At 49.1% G+C, this 21,633-nt stretch overlaps 2 pseudogenes; both read left to right on the top strand.

The window, feature by feature from the left end:
- Window positions 1–7: 7 nt before the first annotated feature.
- Window positions 8–4,600, top strand: LOC144374699 (tubulin beta-4 chain pseudogene; annotated as a pseudogene).
- Window positions 4,601–9,798: 5,198 nt separating this feature from the next.
- LOC144374696 (differentially expressed in FDCP 8 homolog) lies at window positions 9,799–20,353 on the top strand (annotated as a pseudogene).
- Window positions 20,354–21,633: the final 1,280 nt, after the last annotated feature.

Genomic DNA, 21,633 nt, shown 5'->3' on the forward strand with positions numbered 1-21,633 from the left:
TGCAAACATGGATGGGTTTCTTCCCTGCTGCGGGGGCTCCTCCTCCAACACTCAACTCCACCTCAGCACTCAGGAGTCCAGAGCCAGCCCTGGCCCATGTGCGGCCCACACCAGAATCTGGAACACAGGGCTCCAGGGGGATCCCTGGTGGTGTGGGATCTCCAGGCTTGTATTGAGAAGAGATGTCTACATGGCTGGCCTTCAGGCCACAGCCCAGTTCTTTTCAAGCAGTTGGGGATAATGTGGGGGGGGTCCCTCAGCTGGACACTGCAGCCTCCCCAAACTTTCGAGTTTTGAACTTTCTGAGCACACATTCTACCTTGGAGCTACAGCCCCAGCCCGGTACTGTATTAGGAAACTGGAGGGCTGAGACGAAGCTGAGGGGTAGAGCACTGGGCTGGCATGTACAAGGCTCTGGACCCCATCCCCAGAACAGGAGGGAAGGAAGGCAGGAGGGAGAGGAGGAGACAGGGAGAGAAGGAAGGAAGCTGGGAAGCTTCAGGGGCAGTGTCCGGAGGTGAAGGAGAAGCCCAAAAAGCAAGTTTAGGAAGAAAGTTGTTGAGGGTAGATTGGGGGTATAGGAAAAGTTAATGGACATTTGTTCTGGGGATAACTGGGAGCTCCAATAAGACCCCCAGGTTGGCTCACAGCTGGCCACACAGCCAGGGCACACCAGAGCCTCAGCGTCATTGTGCCTAACCACTGGAGGGACAGATCATGTGACCCAAGCCAGGCATGTTGGCCACACCTGTAATCCTGTAATCCCAGCAACTCTGGAGGCTGAGGTCAGGGCTAGGGATGTAACTCAGGGATACCATGTTTTTCAGTCCCTAGTAACCAACAGAGGAATATCCTGTCTAGTTCTGGAAGGGTCAGGAAATTGAGGGGTTGTGAACTGTGCCAGTTCTCTCCTGGGCCCCCTTCACAGTGCTGATCTTCTGCCCCAAGAGGGGCCAGGAAGAGGCGCAGTCCCAAATTTCAATGTTGGCCTAACGGGGTTTGGTAGGGGATTGCACCCATCTTCAGGTTGGGCAGCACCCGAGCTTCCACAGCTGGGGTGGTCTGTGGGGGCAATGTACTGAGAAAGGGTTTGTTCTCTGAAAATGACAGGCAAGCAGGGTACCTTTCCTCTTCCTGCCTTCAATCTAGATATGTGATATCTGGAGCCACAGCAGTGATCCTGCATCCAGGAGCCAGGGAACTCTGAAATGGATGGCCAGCACTCTAGCATTACAGCAGAGAGAAGGGCCCTGGGCTCGAGGGACCTGCTCAGCTGCAGGCCTGCTTCCTGAGGCCCTGAGCCCACAGCACCTCATGGTGCACTTGGGCTTAAGCAGTGCTACAGCTGAGCACGCTTCTAGAGTTGCTCACATCTCTGAACAGCCACGAAGGCCTAGCTGCCAAGCAGGCCTGGCTCCTCTTTGGACCACTTGGCCTCAGCAGGAGGACCTGTGTGATGGGCAGGGTGGCTGACCAGCTGTGGCCTTTCTCACCGAGCTAGACAAGGTGGGCACCCAGGAGCAAACCTCCCTGTCACCTTCCAGACAGGGACTTCAGAGGAGGCTGATATTGCCAAGATGTGGCCAACGCCCTTCCTGAGAAGCTGTGCTTGAGCATGAGGGTCAGGTAGTGGCCCTACTCTCCCCATGTGGGGAAGGCCTGTCGATCCTCAACACCACATAAAAATAAAAAATAAACATATTGTGTCCACCTAAAAAAAATAAGAAAAAATAAATATTTAAAGAAGAAGGCACCTCCTCTGAAGTCCCTCTGCAGTGCTCCGGCAGGTGCTGGTCTGGGCTGCAGACCCTCAGCCCTGGCGTGTCACCTCCTCCTCTTACCCCACAGGTCAGAGTGGGGCCGGCAACAACTGGGCCAAGGGCCACTACATGGAGGGCGCAGAGCTGGTGGACTCGGTCATAGATGTGGTGCACAAGGAGTGCAAGAACTGCGACTGCCTGCAGGGCTTCCAGCTGACCCACTCGCTGGGCGGCGGCATGGGCTCGGGCATGGGCACGCTGCTCATCAGCAAGGTGCGAGAGGAGTACCCTGACCACATCATGAACACCTTCAGTGTGGTGCCCTCGCCCAAGGTGTCGGACACAGTGATGGAACCCTACAACGCCACGCTGTCCATCAACCAGCTGGTGGAGAACATGGACGAGACCTACTGCATTGACAATGAGGCGCTCTACAACATCTACACCCTCAAGCTAGCCACACCCACCTACGGGGACCTCAACCACCTGGTGTCTGCCACCATGAGGGGGTCACCACCTCGCTGCGCTTCCCAGGCCAACTCAACGCCGACTTGCGCAAGCTGGCGGTGAACATGGTGCCCTTCTCTCTTGCATAACCTCCCAGCTTTGGAGTGCAGGAAGCCCGTCTGAAGGTGAAGATATTCTGCACCTGACAAGTTGCATCTTCCAAAGAAGGCCACAGACGGGCTTCCACACCACAGGCCCGGCTACAGCCCTGCCACTCTCACCAAGAGAGTCTAACCCCTTCCTCTAGAACTCAGAATGGCCTTTTGTAAGAATAGCTGCAAAAACAAAACAAAAACAAATACCCCAAAGAGAATGTGTATGGAGCTCCAGGTTGGGGTCCCCATCTGGGATAGGCACGTCTGGGTGAACATGATAAAAGGGTTCCTGTTTGATGCCAGTGGTTTGGGGTGGCCTTCTGGGTTAGTCAGCTTTTCCTCCCAATGACCAAAATGTCCAAGAAGAATTTTGAGGAGGAAAAGTTCATTTTGTTTCATGGTTTCAGGGTTCAGTCCCTGATCGGTCAACTCCATTGCTCTGGACCTGAACTGAGGCAGGACATCACGGAGGAAGGGCCTAGCAGAGGGAAGCCAGGAAGGAGAGAGAGGGCAGGAGGAGCTTGGAACAAGATCTACAACTCTCCAGCCCTGCCCCACCGGGCTAGTTATCACCAGGAGCCCATCAAATTGCTAATCTGACTAGGTCACCATTTTACAATCAAATCATCCATCTCACCTCCTGCAGACCTCATGTGCATACCATAACAGCTGCTATATGGGGATGGACAGCCACTTTGTGCAGAAAGGAAAAGCAGAATTCTAGTTGGTTTTTCAAAGTTAAAGCAGAAGGGACTTCCTCATCACGAGCACAACTGGTGTGGTGAGGCTCCAGAAAACTGTCCTAGTCTCAGGTTCAGTTGTGTTGTGTGGATCTTTTTTGAGCAGGCATGTGGAGTTACTCGTGAGCTTAGCCCCCTCCCCCAAGACAATAACCTCCTATAACTTTCTTTTCTTTTTTGAGACATGGTCACCTTGTGTTGCCCAGGCTGGTCTTGAACCCCTGGGCTCAAGAGATCCTCCCTCCTCAGCCTCCTGAGCAGCTGAGACTACAGGTCAGAACCACCACCACAGCATTTTTGCAATTTTAATGTAACATCAGCAGTGTCTTTTAAGTGGTGAAGAAGAAAGAACTCCAAGTACCACACCATAACAAACAGGTGGGTGGGTCACAACTCTATGTGGGGAGAGAAGATCCAATTGCAACTGGTGAATGGAATGTACCAGTTCTGATGCCACGCAGGATCTGGGCTAAGTCAAGGCACCCTTCTACACAGCTCTGCCCCAGCACAGCTGCCTCCGCCCCTGCGCTGAGTGGAGCTCAAGTGCCGTTTGGTACGCTCAAGCACACGGACAGCTCACTCCTGGTCACTGCGAGTGAAGGATATGGACAACAGGCCTCAGGGAACTTCCCTTACTGTCCCCCACATGCCCTCCTGCCCTGTCCTAAATGAGCTGGCCACCAGAACTCCTTCCACGACCTGGTGGTGCTAAGCCCTATAAAATCCAGCCCTTTGTTGCGGCCTGCCACAAATTTCCCCTCAGAAGTATGGTCCATGAAGGTCTGCCTCCATCCTCTTCTTCTTTTTGTATTCTTCCATGTGCTTTCTGTGAGAGTGGTGGCCAAGAGGGGTGGGGACAGAGAGCACCTCAGTTCCTCTGCTCTTCTGTTCCCACTCACCGCAGGTCAGATGGGTGTCCAAAAGGGACTGATGGAGCTGCCACACTGTACAACTCCAGGTGGTCATAACTGAAGGAGAGAAGAGTGCCCCTGTAGTTGCACATGCACAAACTGTGCCGTTGCCTGCAGTCTGGGAGAATGGTAGCTCAAAGATGGTGAAGAGGCAGCTGGGCATCTCTCATCTGCACCCGTGACTGAAATGCCTTTGACCAGTTCTGCTTTGATAAATCTGCTTCCAAGATAAAGAATGACCACTTTTCCACAGAGCTTTCTCTTTGTCAGGCTCTCTCCTAGGACTGTACACATACACCTCCCTGAACCTTCCCAACCTGCGCATGCTGCCCTGAGCAACTTTGGTCTGTCTCCCAGAGTTCCCAACACACCATAAATAAACAGACCATCAGAGAGGCCAGTGGAGCTTTACCCTGCTGCCATACAACAGGAACAAGCTTGACTCCTCTTTACTAGCTTGAGATACACTGTTTTGGCTGACCATATGTAAGTCCCCTCCTTCTGACCCAAACTGCAAGAATCCTGGACATGCTGACCACAGCTTCTGTGAGTGAGTCCCCCAATAAATTGTGCTCTGTACTACCCTAGACCTGGCTGCCTCTTTGTGGTGTTCTGACACCTCCTGGACAGTTCTCCCACTACAGGACTCAGTTTTTCCTTTGTCTGCATTTCACAGAGAAGATGAGGAGGCTCTTTGCTATCTTGTCCTGAGTCTTGGTGAAGGTTGTGTGTCTCCCCTCTGGGCTTACAGTGGCCAAACATCTGCTTCCTCCAGAGCACCTTCACCAATAAGAGCTGCAGCTTTGCTCCTATGGCCGAGGTGAACCAGTACTCCTTGGCCACCTGTGCCTTTATTGTTCTGATTTTGAGACCAATCACTTCCTACCCCCTTACCCACCCTTAAGACCCACAAGCACCAGTGTATAGTGTGGGCTATGTGACAGGATGGGGAAGGGTCAGGGAGGGGAACCTGGCACCTACTAGCCCTCTCAGACATCTCTGTCTCTTGCAAAATTTCCCCCTCTGGGGGACTTCACCTAGCATTGTACTAGTGCTCCCCTCCTCCAGTGGGTGGCCATGGCCATTATTACCCATGGAAATCTGTAGCCCTGATGCTGACCTTTTCCATTCTTAGGAGCAGGATGATTGTCCGAAAACGAAGATTAACGAAAACAGAAAACACTGGGCTCACCAAGGTCACACTCAGAGTTAACTGAAACTGGCCAGCATGTCTCAGAAAGGGGGAGAATAAGTGTCCAGGCCCTCCTGGCATCCCTGCCGTAGCCACCTGGATTACCCCTGACTGCAGGGTAGGCGGAACCCAGGGGAGTCTTCACCTACAGACGGTGGCTTTTAGAGAGGGGAAGGTGGGGGAGAGCTAGCAGACAGAACTGAAAAGAGGAAGGAGGCTTCTGAAAACAGGAGCATAAATGGGGTGGGGGTAGGAGGGATGGGGTTCATAGGTTTGGGACCACCTGGCTCTTGGAGAGAAAATGTACACACTTTGTGAAATATCCCTTTCCTACCTGTTCTGATCCATTCTCCATGGATCAGCATCAGAGGGATTTGTGTTTTTTTTTTTTTGTATTGAGAATTGGATCCTAGGGTGCTTTACATTGAGCCATATCCCCTGTCCTTTTTCATTTTGAAACAGGGCTTTGCTAAGTTGCTGATGCTGACCTCAAACTTGTGATCCTCCTTCCACAGCCACCCAAGTAGCTGGGATTACAGGCATGGCCACCACGCTGAGCTTCACATAATTTTTAAAAAATAAAGTCATAATGGGGTGATGTGGTGCACACCTATACCCACAGCTACTTGGGAAGATAAAGTGGAAGAATCCCATTAGAGGTCAGTCTGGGCCACTTAGTGAGACCCTGTCTTAAAATAAAAAATAAAATTAAAAGGGTTGGGGGCTTAGCTCAGTGGCAGAGTGACCCTGAATTCAGTCCAAAGTACTGAAACCAGTCAACCATGCCACTTTACCAGACTCTTCCAGCAGAGACAATGACGACAGTGATGTTAAAGACACTGAGAGTGACCAGATGCCAGTAAGAATGGCATAACCACCATGAGAGAATTTTTAAGTTTCTTAGAAAATTGAACACACTCCATATGATCTACCGATTCTGCTGCTGAGTATTTTGCCTAGGAGAAATAAAGGCGTATGTCCACACAAAGACTTGCACACAAATGTTCTAGCAGTTTTATTTGTAATATCAAACAGTGGCAACAGCCCAGATGTTTATCAATAGCAATAAAAAGAGTCAACAACTGCTCCCTGCACAACATGAATGAGTCTCAAAGTAACTACTGAGTGAAAGAAGTTACACAAAAATAAGTACGTACTGTATGAATCCATTTCTAGGAAATTCTAGAAAAGGCAATATAGTGACAGAAAGTAGAACAGTGGTTGTCTGTAGATAGGGGCAGAAAAGGGCACAAAGAACATTTGAAGACAACAAAAATTAGGTTTTCTACCTTAATTGTGATAATAATTTCTCAGGTTCACATATATGTCAAAATGCATCAAACTAAATACTTATAATGTGCAGTTAGTTTATTATATGCCAATTGTATCTCAATAAAGAATAGATAATAGATTTCAGAGGCTTCCATCCCACAAGTCCAAGCCAACATGTCTATAGCTGGCCCATCATCCCTCCATCTTAAGCCCTTTCCTCCTGCCTTCTCTTGGCACAAACTCTAGCTGCAGAAGCTGCTTTTGGCTCCACAAGCACACCATGCTGCCAGCTCCTCAAGGCCTCTGTGTTGGCAGTTTCTCTTCTGGATGCTTCTCTCCTGCTTACCCTTGGGATCTTGACTGGAGCATCTGGCCTTCCTGCCCCTCATCCCAAGTGCCACCTCCTCAACCTTCTTGGTGCTCAATACATCCCTGATTAGTTTGCTTCTTTGCTTATTGTCTGTCTGCCCTCCTGGGTTCTGGGATCTTGTCTGTCTTCTCACCACCATATTTTGGTGCTCAGTCAGAACATGGTACACAGTTGGTGCTCAATAAATGCATTGTTGAATGAGTGGAGATATGGTCATGACATATACTAGAGAGAGGCGGACCTTAAATTGTGAGTCAAGTATGGGGTCATCTTTGCTCTCCTTGGAGCTGGACCAGGACCCACTACTTGCACAAACACAGGCTCAGGTCAACAGTTGGTACTAATATGTGGTTATGGAATGGGCTGCCTGCTAAGCGCACTGTCTTCCTCTCAGCCCTGGCCTTGACTGGGCATTCAACCCTTCTTCAGTCCAGGGCCCAGGACCAGTGAAGGAAGACAACAGATAGCTCGCCTGCAGCTCCTAGCTTCTGGTGGTAGTGGGAGGACAGACAATAAATTAAAATATACAAGATGGGGGCACCAGTCAGTGCTGGAGCTGAGCATGAGGGAAGGACACCAATGCAGGAGGAAACCGTGGAGAAGCCTTGGAAGCCAGGGCTGAGGGTGCGGCCTAGCCTGTTGGGAATCAAGGAGAGAGACTGGTGAGGGAGCCCTGAGGTGGAGTCTGGAACAGGCTTCTTTCTCCCAGGATGGCTGTGGCTGCTGAGCTGAGAATGGACTTGGGAGGAAAGGGGTTGGGGACAGGTGCAGCTGCCATTAAGGGTGGTACAGCTTTGAAGAGGCTGAGTGCCCACTTGGACATGTTGAGTGTGAATGGCTTATCAGACATCCCAGTGATGTTAAGAAGAGCACTGGATGTCAGCCTCCGAGTCATGAGGAGTGAGTGAGGCATCACTGGGGAGCCATTGACAGAGTTGTTTCTTAGAGTCACCTGCCTGAAGGCATCCAGAAAAGGAGTGAGCAAGCACAGAAGGGGTAAAAGGATCCAGGGCAGAGTCAGAGCACTACAGGGTCAAGAAGCAGGAGACCTGAAGGAGCAGCTGGTAGGGTGGGTGAGCAGGGAAAGGTGCCCCCTGAAGGTCTCTCTGTTCATTCTTCTTTGTTGTGGCCCAGTCCTGGGCTTGCCAGAGGACCATAAGGGCAGGCAGGAGAGAAGCAGGGAGAAGGGCCAGGTGGAAAAGAGTCTTCAGGACGGGGCCAGGGAGGGACAATCAGACCATCAGACCAGCAGCCTTAGAATCCCAGCTCAGTGAATTCCCCTCCAGTATGAACAGGTCTGGAGCGGATGAGCACAAGGCACCAAGTCACCCAGAGCTGGGTTGCAATCTTGCTTCACTCCTTATTGGTGATGTAATCTTTGTGAAGTTGATGAGCCACCCCACCTGTAGACCACCCACCTCCAGGCTTGGATAGGGTTAAAAGAGGTGGTCTGGAGTTCCCACTTGGGAGCCCCCAGTTATAGGCTCTAAAATCATGGTGCCCTCTTTGAGCAAAGTGACCATTTCCAGAGTCTTTCCACAGAGACCAGAAACAGGGGCACCATGCCCCACAGCTGCCCTCCTCTGTCTCAGTTCCTCCCTGCAGGGATAAAGCTTATCCCTGAGCTGGGGTGGGGGGGGGCAGGACTGTGAGCTGGAGCAACCCTGCTTCTGTCTACAAACACCCAGAAAGCAGTAGTAACTCCAGCCTCTGCGGCAGAGGCTGTCTCCCACTGCTGCTGTACTGAACAGCCCCAGCCTCCCTGGGTCGAGGATGGACTTGAGAGGAAACTGGGGTAGATGAATGAAGCTACCTGCTCACCAACAGAGAAGACCAACGAGGTCCAGCACAATGTCTGCTGCCTGTTAGGCGGTTCTCGCTTTTCCTCAACCAAGAGGGTTCCCCCGCCCCAGACCGGGTCTTGCAATATTGCCCAGGCTCCAACTCCTGATCCTCTGGAGTCACTCTGGAGTGACTGGGACTGCACGCATGCCCCTCACACACACTTTTCTTTTTTCTCTTTTCTTTTCTTTTCTTCTTTTTTTTTTTTGACAGAGAGAGAGAGAAAGAGAGAGAGAGAGAATATTATTTAATATTTATTTTTCAGTTTTCGGTGGGCACAACATCTTTATTTTATCTTATGTGGTGCTGAGGATCCAACCCAGCGCCCCGCACAGGCCAGGGGAGTGTTACCGCTTGAGCCACATCCCCAGTCCCACTTTTCTTTTTTAAAGTGATGTGGCTCGGTTTTAACCAGGACTTTTACAGCCTCCAGACTTACCACGGTGAGCTGTGTCCCCCGGGGCGGGATGTGGAGGCCGCCGGGCTCCGGGCAGGGCGCGCACCCTGGGGACCTGGTGTCATGAGCCTCCAGGCCGCAGGCGGCAGCAGCGCGCGGCGGGGCCGGACACAATGTAGCAGCCGAGGCGCGACGGGTTACAATGTAGCGGCGGTGGCGGCGGCGGCTGAGTTCTGGTGAGCACAGAGCGGCCTCCGGGCGGCGGGCCCGGCCATTGGGCGGGGAGCGGGAGCGTTGGGCCTCGGACGCGCACGGCCCGCCCGGCAGGACCTCCTGAAGCCTGGCTGCGGACGCGGACGCCAGAGCGCACAGCCGGCGGGAGGCCCCCGTGCACCCGAGGCAGGGTTCGGACTCGCGACCCCAGCTGCCCACCCTCTGGTCCTCTCCCGGGAGCGCCAGGCACTTCCATCTGGCAGAGTTTAGGACCTAGATGGAGGGACCTTTCCACCCAGTTAACTGTCACCGTCAGTATGGGATCCGGGAGGCCCAAAGACCCGCATCACTGTGCCTTCCTCAGCGATGCTGGGTTGCTCTGAGCCTCGGGTTTCCCCTCTATGAAATGGGTGGGCGTGGTGGCAGACTGATCCCCACCAGGACCTGAGTATCCCCAGGGTGCATTCGGGTGGTGGTGGGTGAAGGTGGAGATATGGGTTCGGGAGGTTTGTCTCTGCAGCTAGCCTCATTGGTGGGTCGTCCTTAAAGGAATGGTAACCCTGTCCCTGGGCACACCTGGGTCCTGGCAGGCCTTGTTTAAGGTACAGATGAAGCGCACTTTGTCCCCCTCCAGGGTGAACTCTCAGGACCTCCAGATGACGGCTGGAATGGTAGCCAGGTGGGCAGGACATGGGGGGACTGATGCATGGATCCTGAAGATATCCTCAGCTTCAGCTCAGTGTCCCTCTGCCCCTGGGGCTGCTCTGGCTACACTCTGACGTTTTTTGATTGCTATGTTGGCAGTCACCTCCACTACAAGAGGGGAGATCTCTAGAGGGCAGAGAATAGAGAGTGGGGTTCTTTCCTCTCTCCCCTTTCTTGCCTGTTCCTTTCTAAGTCCAAGCCAGAATAATGGGTGCAGAGCTCTGTGGGGTGACTTTGAAGGGAATGGTTTGCTGGCTCTCTACTAAAGTCAGCAGCTGTACTCTTGCAGCCATGTGATGGGACATCATCTATCTGCCCTCAGCAGACAGGGAAACATGATTTCCTAACCAGTCAGGAGAGAAACTAGCACTGAGATGTCAAATGACACCACTGCTTCATCCATCCACTGCCTTGGTGCCAGGCCTGGGGGGTGACAATGCCACTCAGGAGTTGAATAAAAGATGCTGTTTCCTCTGGAGATTGCAGCCCCAAGACAGTTGCTGGGAAGTGTAAAGATATTGAGTCTCAGGCTAAGGTTTGCAGGGAGAGCTCCTGGGGGTGGCTTCCAAGCCCTCTACTCCAATTCCTTTCTATTGGGCTCATTATCATGTGATAACAGTGATAGTTTTCTCAGCAGCAACTCTGGGCTGCTGACTTTCATGTCTATACAAACATTTAACCTCTCATCCACTTAAGGAGGCAGTGTTCTCCCTGACTGTAGACAATGTGGTCCTGTAGCTCATCACTAGGAAAGCTAGACTCTAAATCAGAGTTGTCATCTCAACAATAATGGTAACAATGATAATAATAAGTTGTAGCTGGTACTTATCATGGGCTTACTATGTGCTGGCCAGCACTTTCAGAACTTTGTATTAACCAATATTTACAATAGGCCCATATGGTACTATCATATCTTCTCAGAGATGAGAAGTTGGAAGTAGAGAAATGTGTAGGCTTTTACCCAAGTCATGTAGTGGGGAACTGGCGGAACTGAGGTTTAAATTGGGCTTGCTTATCTTAACACCAAGAGGCAACTAGGGTGAAGAATCAGGTTTTGTTTGGGCTGCAAAAGACAGAACTCTATCCCCAATAACGGTGGTGTGAATGGAAGTTTGTTTCTGTCTCACTTGAAACAAACTTTGCAGTGAGTGCCCAGGGCTCAGATGGCGTCTCCTGCAATCTTGTCATTTGGCTATCTGCATTATGACTTCTATGTCCCTGCCCAAGGTAGTTGCTCCAGCTCTACTCAGTACATCTTCTCCCCAGACAGCAAAAGGGAGGAAGGAAGGACTGCAGAGGGGCAGCCCTCCCTTTAAGAACAATTCCCAGAAGTCTTGTGTGATCTTTTTGTTCATTTCCTATTGGTCAGAACATAGTCACATTACCATGTCTAGCTGCAGGAGAGACTGGGAAATCATGTGACAAGCCAAAAAACAAGGACTCCCTACTCAAGATGAAGGCATCAGTGAATATTGGGAGTGCATAATCTCTCCTGCTATTCTCTGGGCACTTGGGAGGTGGGTATCAGATGGCTGCCTCTGACTCTGGTGCCCAGTGTGAGCCACCCATAGTCACCAGGTGATAGTGAGAGGCCAGGCTTGAGCCACAGTACCTTCATCCTCTTCTGTACCTTCCGGTTTTGACCCAGGAGCTGCCTGTCAACAGGTGCTGGCTCCTGCCAGACTAGAACTCTGGCTGCCCAACCCATGCTCCACGTCAGAGGCATAACAAGCAGGACAGGATCCACGGGTGGTGTGGAGCTCCTGACTCCAGTGTAAGGACAGCATGGTGCTGGGGTGGGGCTGTTTAGCTGCCAGTGAGGTGACACTGGGACCCAGGGCAGGGCCTTTTCATCTGGACTCAGTTCTCTTCCATTTCTTTGGGGTGAGGGAGCAGAGGATGAGTCACAGGATTGTCTTGTATAACAGGTATGGAAGAAGCATAACCAGGACTCCTGGACTTACTGCACAGCTTTGAAAAATTATCTTTTGACTTCATATGATAGTAAATCTTTTCTGTTTTTGTTTTTTTTCTTTCTTTATACAATGGATTTAAACCAGGGTTGCTTTACCACTGAGCCACATCCCCAGCCCTTTTTGTTTTCTATTTTGAGACAGGATCTCTCTAAATTGCTTAAGGCCTTGCTAAGTAGCTGAGGCTGGCCTTGAACTTGTGATCCTCTTGTCTCAGCCTTCTAAGCTGTGTGTGCCACTGTACCCTGCCTATCAGAGTAAATCTTACCAAGAGCTTATTTTGTGCTCAACTTCTGTGAACCAATTTCACCTGGAAAGTGGCTGACTTGTGGATGATGGAATGGAGGTAGAGGGAGGCCGTGGAGGGAACAGGGCCAGAGAGGTTGAGGAGTGTGACCCAGCTAATTAAGTGGGAGCCGTATTTGGCTGCCTGTGTTCCTGCCCAGACAAAGCCCTTTCTTCCTGCCTTGAGTCCTTAGCCCTGTGTGTCCTTAGTTTGTTGAGTCCTGTGATGGGAAAGAATAGTTACTGATCCTTGACTAGGCGCTTCCTTCTTGTTACCTTGGAGGACAAGGCACAGAGCTGTGAGAATGTCCCAGGTCATGTGGCTCTTAGCAGGACTGGAACCCAGTCCTGAGAGGTGCCAGCAGAGTCTAGAACCTGGAGGCATTCCTGGAGCAGGGGGAAGATGGGCCCTGCCAGTCACACAGCAGACAGAAAAGCAGGGTGGGCCCCGCACTGGCTGCAGTTCCAGGAGTTGTGGTGGGAAAGGAGCACCTTAGGTTGGGATGGAGGATCCCAGTTGTAGGAGACGTGTCTCAGGGAAGTTGGCGAACAGCAAGGGCATGGCAGGACTTGGCCGAGTGAGGCCAGTTTAGATGTATGGGGGACCCTAGCGCTGGAGCCCTATAGTGTCTGGGGTAAAAAAAAACCCTGAGCTGGGAGGGAAGACCTTGGGTTCCAGAGCATCTGGCTGGGCACCCTTGGATAAGTCATATACATGACGGACATCAGAAGGGCCGGTTACTGTGGACTTCCCCAGGGGAGCCTGCCAAGGGGCCTGGAGGGGGTCTTCAGGTGGTAGAGGGAGAGTCTGAGGATGGAGGCTGTAGTGTGAGGATGCTTCCTGAAAGAGGTAGGGGTTTTCGGGAATGGGAATGCTCCATGGGGAGGATGGGACCTGGGTCCTCATCTTGCCCTGCCAGGTGGAATGCTATGGAATATGATGAGAAGCTGGCCCGGTTCCGGCAGGCCCACCTCAACCCCTTCAACAAGGATCTGGGGCCAAGGCAGCATGAGCAGGGACCTAGTGAGGAGTCCCTGGACATTTCTTCTGAAGGTAGGTGCTAGGGGACTCTGTGGGCCCCCTGACTCTTCTCCCAGCCCACCACCTTTCCTCCCACTGCCCTCTCCAGCATGCTGGCTTTCTCCCAGAGTGGGTTCCCAAGGGCACAGTCACTTTCTACCTGCTCTGTGGATTGCTTCTGCCTTCTTGCCAGCAGGAGCTTTTGAGGGCAGGGATTTGTGTCTGGTGTGCCACTGCTGAATCCCAGGGCCTGGCACATAGTCCACGCTCAGAGGACACTTGTGAAACAAACTCAGAGCCAAGACTGGTGGGGAAAGTTAGCAGGTGAAGCATCCTGTGCAGAGGCCCCTGCTCACCTAGGGGTCAGGAGGGTATGAATCCAGGAACTGCAGATGTGGCCTGCAGTACACACCAGAGTATGGATTTTGTGTTATAACTGTTCAGTGGCTACACCACACAACACACTTCCTTTTTTTTAGAAATTCAGTTGCTTTTTTGGTTGTGTAGAATCAGTGCAGAGTCCATGTAGTTATACATGAGGTATCTGCTGTAGAAACTGAGATGTTTCTATAAAGTTATCTTGTGGGCCTCTTTTAGCACCATTGAATACCATTCCACCTCATCATTTTTTTTAATATTTATTTTTCGGTTTTAGGTGGACATAATATCTTGATTTCACATTTATGTGGTGCTGAGGATCAAACCCAGGCCCTTGCACATTCTATGCGAGTGCACTACCACTGAGCCACAATCCCAGCCCCTCCACCTCATCTTTTTGAATTAAACCAAATGGACGTGCAGAGCTGAGCAGGCCCAGCTCCCCAGGGCCTCCTTCTTGTGTCTACCTAGGTCCCACTTCCCAGCTCCAGTGGCCCCAGCTTCCTTCCTGGGGGATGAGGAGCATGAGAGAGAGCAGGCTGAGTTTTCTTTCCTACCATCCTCCATGCCCCTCCTCTCTTCCTCCAGAGACTCTGCCTGAGCTGCCCCCGTGGAGCCTGGGTTCTACTGCTCTGAGTGCGTGATGGATCTTGGCCTGTCTGAGGACCACTTCTCCCGCCCTGTGGTGAGGTTTGGGTCTGGGAGGGGAGAGGGGGCTGGACCATGAGGTTTGAGGTGTGCAGTCTTCCCTCCCCAGGGAACCACCATTTTCAGGTGTTGATAGTCCCCTCCTCAGCCAAGTCCCCTGGAGCTCGAATCTGAGCCTGTATGAGAGCAGATGGAGAAAGCCTGGGTTTGGAGCTTGAGAACCTGGGGCTTCTGCCTTCCTCTAGGCTCCTGCTCCAGATTCTTGGGGAGCCAGTGTGAGGATTGGTTCCCTTTGGGGTCTTCAGGGGTCTTGTAGATCTGCAGTAGAGTGAGGGTGGATGAGGAAAGCAGGAGGCCTTCCCTGCCTCCCCAGCTGCCCAGCACTGAAGGGCCACTCTTGCTTGTTCTACATGAAGTTCTACAAAAGGGTTACTTTGAATGAAAAGTGAATGTGGAAGACCTGGAATTATTTGAAAAGTTATAAAGCCTTTAGTTTTATGCAAACTATCTCCAACTTTTATTTGAGAGAAACACAGTAAAATCAGAATGTAACTTAAAAAGATTTAGCCAGAAGTCACCGGATTCTAATTCATTTTTCATTTTGTATGTGGCCTTAAAACGTTGCCCATGCAGATACATGTTTTTATCTTTATCGTAACATTTTGAATACTTCCTTTTGGCCACAGACTTTCCGAGGAGAAGGGAAGGGTGCATCTTCTCTTTGCCTGGGTCTCTTAGAGCCCAGCACACCGGTGGATGAGGAAGGCTCCTGAGTGTCAGCCCAACCTGCTCAGCTCCAGGAGCTGCCTCCCTTGGTCTGTTCTGAGTCTGGGGCTTAGCAAATCCCTGCTAGTCTGGTGGTAGTGGACACCTCCAGGCTCCTTTATTGGCCTTTGTCTGGGATTGGCAATTGAGCCAAGTGGCCATTTCCTCTCCTTTATGACAGCAAGTATCTTTTCCGCAGCTTGCCTCAAAGGGGAAGTTCTTTTGAAGTCAGTGTAACAGTCAGCCACAGTGGTGCGTACTTGTAATCCCAGTGACTTGGGAGGCTGAGGCAGGAGAATTGCAAGTTTAAGGCTGATTTTCTCAGCAACTTAGTGGGACCCTGTCTCAAAAAAAAAAATACCACCACCACCAACATCAACAAATCAGCACTGGGGATGTAGGTCAGTGGTTAAGTGCCCCTGGATTCAACCCACAGTACAAACAAACAAATAAATAGTAAGTGAAATAGTAGAGTCAACAAAACAAAACAAAACAAAACAAAAAACCCTAGTCAATTTTCTGAAAAAAAAAAAGGAAGTTAGTGTGCTTGTGTGTGGAGGAGTGGGGGTTGGGCTGGGGACTACATCAGCTTCCAGCATGTCAAACAAGCCCTGTACCACTGAGCATCCATCCCAGCCCTTGGAAGTTGTATTTTGGAAAGCATCCTGAATTACTAGGTCTTCAGAAGTCTGTGGGTAGACTAGTCCAGTTGGGGACAGGCAGTGCAGGATGGATTCTGACTGTGCTGCTAATTCTCCTGGGCTTTGAACAAGTCCTCATCTGGGGGAAGGGCTTGAGGTCTGCTCTGTGCCTAACTGTCCATGAGGACTAGTCTGGCCTCCAAGGGAGAGTCCAAGGAGTGGCCATCTGACTGCTCCTCAACCTGGCAGGGTCTGTTCCTGGCCTCCGATGTTCAGCAACTACAGCAGGCAATTGAGGAATGCAAGCAGGTGATCCTGGAGCTGCCTGAGCAGTTGGAGAAGCAGAAGGATGCAGTGGTGAGGCTCATCCACCTGCGGCTGAAGCTCCAGGAGCTGAAGGTGGGTGCTGGCCGGCTGTGCCACAGGGGGAGCCTAGAGCCAGGGCTGTAGCAGTGGAGACAGGAGCACCAGGGTGGCCTCCAGTTCCTCCCTGGTGCATCTTTTTGGGCTCTGAGAGGCTGAGATATAAAGGCATCTAGAAATGCAGAGTGAGGGATGGGCCCTTATCCCAAGTTCAGGCTTTTCCCCTCTTGGTTGCAAGGAACAGAAACCTGACCTTAAGTAGCTTAAACAAGAAGGAAAGTATCTTCTTGTTAACCAACAGATTCTCAGGAATCCTGCCCTTCTTTGTTCTGCTTTCCATGTTTGACCCCTCCTCAGTAGTCCGCAGACAGGTGATGTAGACATGCGCCCAGCAACGGCAGCTGGGCTTTGCAGCAGAGGAGAGCTTCCTTTCCTTTTTCTTTATTTTTTTTTTTGGTGGTTCTGGGATGGAACTGGGGCCTCCTGCCAATTAGGCAAGTGCTCGACAACTGAGACAGCCCCAGTCTGAAGCTCCCCTTTGTCAGTGGTTAGGGCAGAAGTCAGTCCTGGGCCCTCCTGACCTCTGACCTCCTGACCTCTGCCACATGGCCATGCCTGAAACAAGCACCGCAGTGTGCCAGCTCTGGTCAGGTGCCCCACTGAAGCAAGTGAGTGGGGCAGTACCTCTTTGAGCCACATCCTCCTCTCTAGATGATGATGAGGAGTTTCCCTACAGGAGAACAGAAGGAGGTAATGAATCCTAGAGTCCAAAATCCCTAGGTGTCCACTGCAGGCCAATTGTGTTCCTCGGCTTGGCTGTCATTGTATGCCCTGCAGTGACCCACAATGTGTATGTGGCCACAGCCTCACTGATTTCCTAATGAAGACTCCACATCAGAAGACCCTGGGAAATCAGTAAGGCTGTGGCCACATACAATCCAAAAACTCAGTGATTTAAAGGAGATTGGTGTGTGGTTTTCCTCATGAAAACCCCCCCCAGGTGGTCCAGGGCCTGTGTGACAGGTAATGGTGTTGAAGACCCGAGTCATCCTTTTTCATGGCTCTGCCATTCCCTGGGAGAGTCCCAAAGGGCTCCATACCACGTCGCTTTGGTCTGCACCCAGCCAGCAAAGGGAGAGTAGATCATTCCTGCTCACAGGGCAGACCCAGGTGGCAAGTGGCTGACAGGGCTGCCAGGAAATGGAGTGGGTGGTCTGTGATCTGCCTCTGACTGACCGTCTTTCTATGGCTAATGGTAACTCAGACTCCTATAAGCAGTGCCTGGAGGAAATAAGTAGAGGGGCTAGAATAAAGGAAAGGAGTTGAAACCAGCTCACTGGTGGCCCTTTCCTGGCTCTCTGTCTGTAGGACCCCAATGAGGATGAGCCCAACATTAGGGTCCTTCTTGAGCACCGCTTCTACAAGGAGAAGAGCAAGAGTGTCAAGCAAACCTGCGACAAGTGCAACACCATCATCTGGGGACTCATTCAGACTTGGTACACCTGCACAGGTAGGCCAAGACTGAGACCCACTCCTACTGGATAAGCAGTCTAGGTCTCTGGGGCAGGGCAGAGAAGTCCAAAACTCTGCTTCAAGATGTGGGTCATGTTCAGGTGAATCCTCTATAGTGTACACAGTGGACCAAGACCTATTGTGTGCTGGAGATACAAGGAACAGTTAGGGGCAAAGATCCTGCCTTCACTGGCCTGCATCCAGATCTAAGCTGTCCAGTACGGTGGTCACTAACTCTACATGGCCATCAAATTTAAATAGGAATAAATCAGTGGTACTGTCTACATTGCAAGTGCTCAATAGCCATCTGAGGCTGGTGGCTGCCACACTGGACAGTATAGAGAGAACATTTCCATCACTGCAGAAGATTTCCTTGGTGGAAATATCAGACTAGTAAATGACACCAGAGTCATTCTTACTTGGCACTTTGTGATGTGTGGATAGCCAAATGCCTGGAAAGGTCTGAAGAGGGGCGTTTCCTGAGAAAAAAAGGTATTGGCTCATTGCTGGCTCCTGACAGCTACACAGAGATGATCAAGGAGAACAGATCTGAGAAAGGACAGGCACTTGTGGGGAATATAGTTTCACCCAACAGACAGAGGACACTTTGGATAGACAGAGACCAACTCCAGAGGGAGTTTGTGTGTCCTAGTGTATGTGTGTTTTAATTTGTAGTTATGTCTCATGTTCATAGAACTTGGAGGGAAAATGGTTTCTTAGGTTTGAAATGGACTGTACTTGTGAGTCCTTTTGCTATTGGTGAATGTTTTTATGTCAATGGATCCCACTAGATTTGTGATTAAAGACAGTAGAGAGAAGAATGCATCAAAGAATGTGTCCTGTCTACTGGAATGCTTTCCAGCACTCCTTGTGGGCAATTTATGAATGGACTGTTGCTTGCCTTGCAGATGGGCAACACCTACCATGTTCCTAAGTTCCTGTATTCTTCCTGAATTTCGACCACTCTCTGAAGGGGCTCGTGGATTTGTGTCCAAAATATGTACCACCTTCAACCTCTGTGACATGGCCATGGACTGGATTGCTGAAGGGAATGCCAAAAATCTCAGAAAAATCAGAAATTTGTGTGACCAGTAAGGCTCTCTCTGGAGAATCCCTGCTTCCATAGATAGAAAACCAAGTGGCATTACCAGTAGCTGTCAGTGGGACAGTGTTGATCATGTGGAAAAGTCAACCCCAGGCTTTTTTCTTACCTATTGCTCTGTTCCCCTGAATTTCAGGAAAGTCTTTGCCTTAGGCCACCCTTTTGTGAAATCTCAAGGAAACAATTTCAAATGGAAATGAAGAGGCCTAATCTGTGCCTTTTAAGGTAAAGTGCTTTGTAAAAGATGTGTCTGAATCAGAATCTTGGCCCTGTGCTAGGCTGTGGATTAGATTCTGAGAACTCCAGGAAACTAAATAAACATTCCATATGTCCATCCAAAACTAAAAGGATAAAAAAGAAGAATAATTTTTATAAAGTCTCTTGCCTTCCTCTGGTCAGACTCCTGATCCCTATGAAGAAACAACAGGAATCTCTTGGATCAAATGAGTTGTTGCAAGCCCTGTAATAACTAACATAGAGGTGGTTGGGTTTTTTCAAGACTCCAGTACAGATAAACAATCTAGCCCTGGCAAGCAGTGGGTCTCAAATTTGAGAAGCAGAGCAGTATTTGCTACAGGTGCATATTTGGGGTGATAGTAATGTCAAGGCATTGTGGTGGATGACACTGGAAGATTGTTATGTGGCACGTGTTCACATATATATTAGACTCATTTTCCGTTTTGCCATTTGAAATATTGAATCTCTGACCCTAACCCATAACCTACTAGACTCTGACTACTTATCGTAACATTGATAAAAATAATCTAAAGGAATAGAAGTAGAGGCATTTGATAGGAGGCATGGTGTATACTTGGACTTGCCTTTTGCTGCATCAGAGATACATATTATGAAACCTGTCACACATTTTTCTCCTTTTATTTCTCCATGAATTTTCAAAATTAACAAATATGTAACTTCCTGACTCCCTGTCTCTGTCGCCTGGGTCACGATGTATATTTTTATGTACACATATATAATCCTACTGCCATCACAGGTATATTCTTGAGAGTACTCTGATTTTGGAAAATACAAATTTCATGAAGAGATCACTGCCCCCCAGTACACTGAGGTAACTGAAAATTCAAGCTGTGGTGTGCTAATACTTCAACAAGTTTATCCATGAAACAATGTAGAGGAAAGTGAATATTTTGGGTACATGTGTGAAGGATATATATCCCCATATGAATTTCGATTGGCATACGTACTATTACATTTTAATATATTAAATATATAGTATAGATTTGCAAACATGAACTATATGTGTCATATACTTATACTACCTTGATTCTTTCATGTTTATCTGGGTGGATTTATAATCAACTTTTCACAAGATATTTCTCAGAAATATTCATGTTCTTGACATACATATTCATTTCTGAATACTCAAAATGAACTTCAGTGAATATTGAGTACTAACCCTAACATTTCTACAGTAAGTGACCCAGTTTAACATCAACGAAAGTATATTCATATGGCACATGATGTGTATTTTGAAGTAAATTTTCATTCAAAATTGTTAAATTCCTATTTCTTCAGAAATGAATCATTTCCAGAAGAAGGAGAAGTTATACTCCATTTATGTATAATGCATCAAAATGTGTTCTACTGTCATGTGTAACTAATTTGAACAAATGAAAGAAAATAAAAAAAATCATTTGTAATTCCATGAAAGCCTTTTTAAAAAAAAACTTCATGTGAATCAGTTAGTGTTTTTGAGAAGGGAGCAGTATAAATCAAGATGATATATTTTTTTGGTGCTTAAAACACTGCAGAGCTATCTGAGGTGTGATAAATTGCAATTCCCTGAAGAACTGAGGGAAATTGTCACCTAGAAACAGACATTAGCTCTTGAGAAGGGCTTATGTTCTCCATGCTTGACCACTCTAATTAGTCTGGGCAATATATATATATGATGGATCTAATAGAAACTTGGCCAGATCATTCCATGTTTTCTAAAGTTAGAAAAACAATTGTTGAAGTGTTTTTCTAAAATAAAATGGTTAAAAAGACTGGGGGTGGGGGGTGGGCACTGAGGTTGTGGCTCAGTGATAGAGCAGTAAGCTAGGATGGGTTTGATCCTGGGTTTGTTTCTCAGAACCACATAATTATAAATAAAAATGTTGTTTCCATCTACAACTAAAAATATTTTTAAAAGGGCACTACAGAAGATTTTTATGTGTTTTTGAAGAAAAATCTAACCCTTTTAAGATTTGCTGCCTTCTGTTTGAAATTTAGAACAGGTAGCCACAGATAGTTTCCATTTAGGAATTGTCTATAGCTGTCTCCAGTCACAGGTGAATGAAGAAAGATTGTGACAGTATGCCAAGCCCAAAGGTAGTGATTAACCATTAAACTTGTAATGATAGTCCAACCATTCTGCATTCAAGACCCTTCTTGTAGCATAAAAACCAAATGGCCCTACATGTCTATATAGCCTTCCCTAAACATCAAACCACATTGTAAAATGAACAGGAGGTTAGCACCTTCCCCTTAACAACCACTAGACACCCAAGTAATGTGTTTCTGCTTGTAGACAGAGAATGTCTTGCACCAGAACAACACCAGTATAAAATAGCTGAGAACCTACTGTTATTCAACAGCTACAGTAACATACATTGGAGATGCAGTGATTAACAACAAAGTGATGTGTGACTGCTCTCCTAGAACTCATTTTTCAGCAAGAGAAACTTGAGAAGATAAAGTTGTCAAGGAATAATCACATACCAGCTTTTATTCACAGCCCCTGTGTATATCATGTGATGAAATAAACACACGATAACTCCTGGGGCACAGTCCTGTGACACAGGTTATATCCTGAACTTCCTCTCCCCCTGTGCAGACCTAACTCTACACTCTGCCTAGAGCAAGAAAGCTACTTCTAACCTTACACATTGTCCTTACTGAGTTTTTTTCCCAAATAGCTAATACTTGTCTAAATTAT

Source organism: Ictidomys tridecemlineatus, unplaced genomic scaffold (assembly GCF_052094955.1).
Source record: "Ictidomys tridecemlineatus isolate mIctTri1 unplaced genomic scaffold, mIctTri1.hap1 Scaffold_827, whole genome shotgun sequence".
Taxonomy (NCBI): Eukaryota; Metazoa; Chordata; class Mammalia; order Rodentia; family Sciuridae; genus Ictidomys; species Ictidomys tridecemlineatus.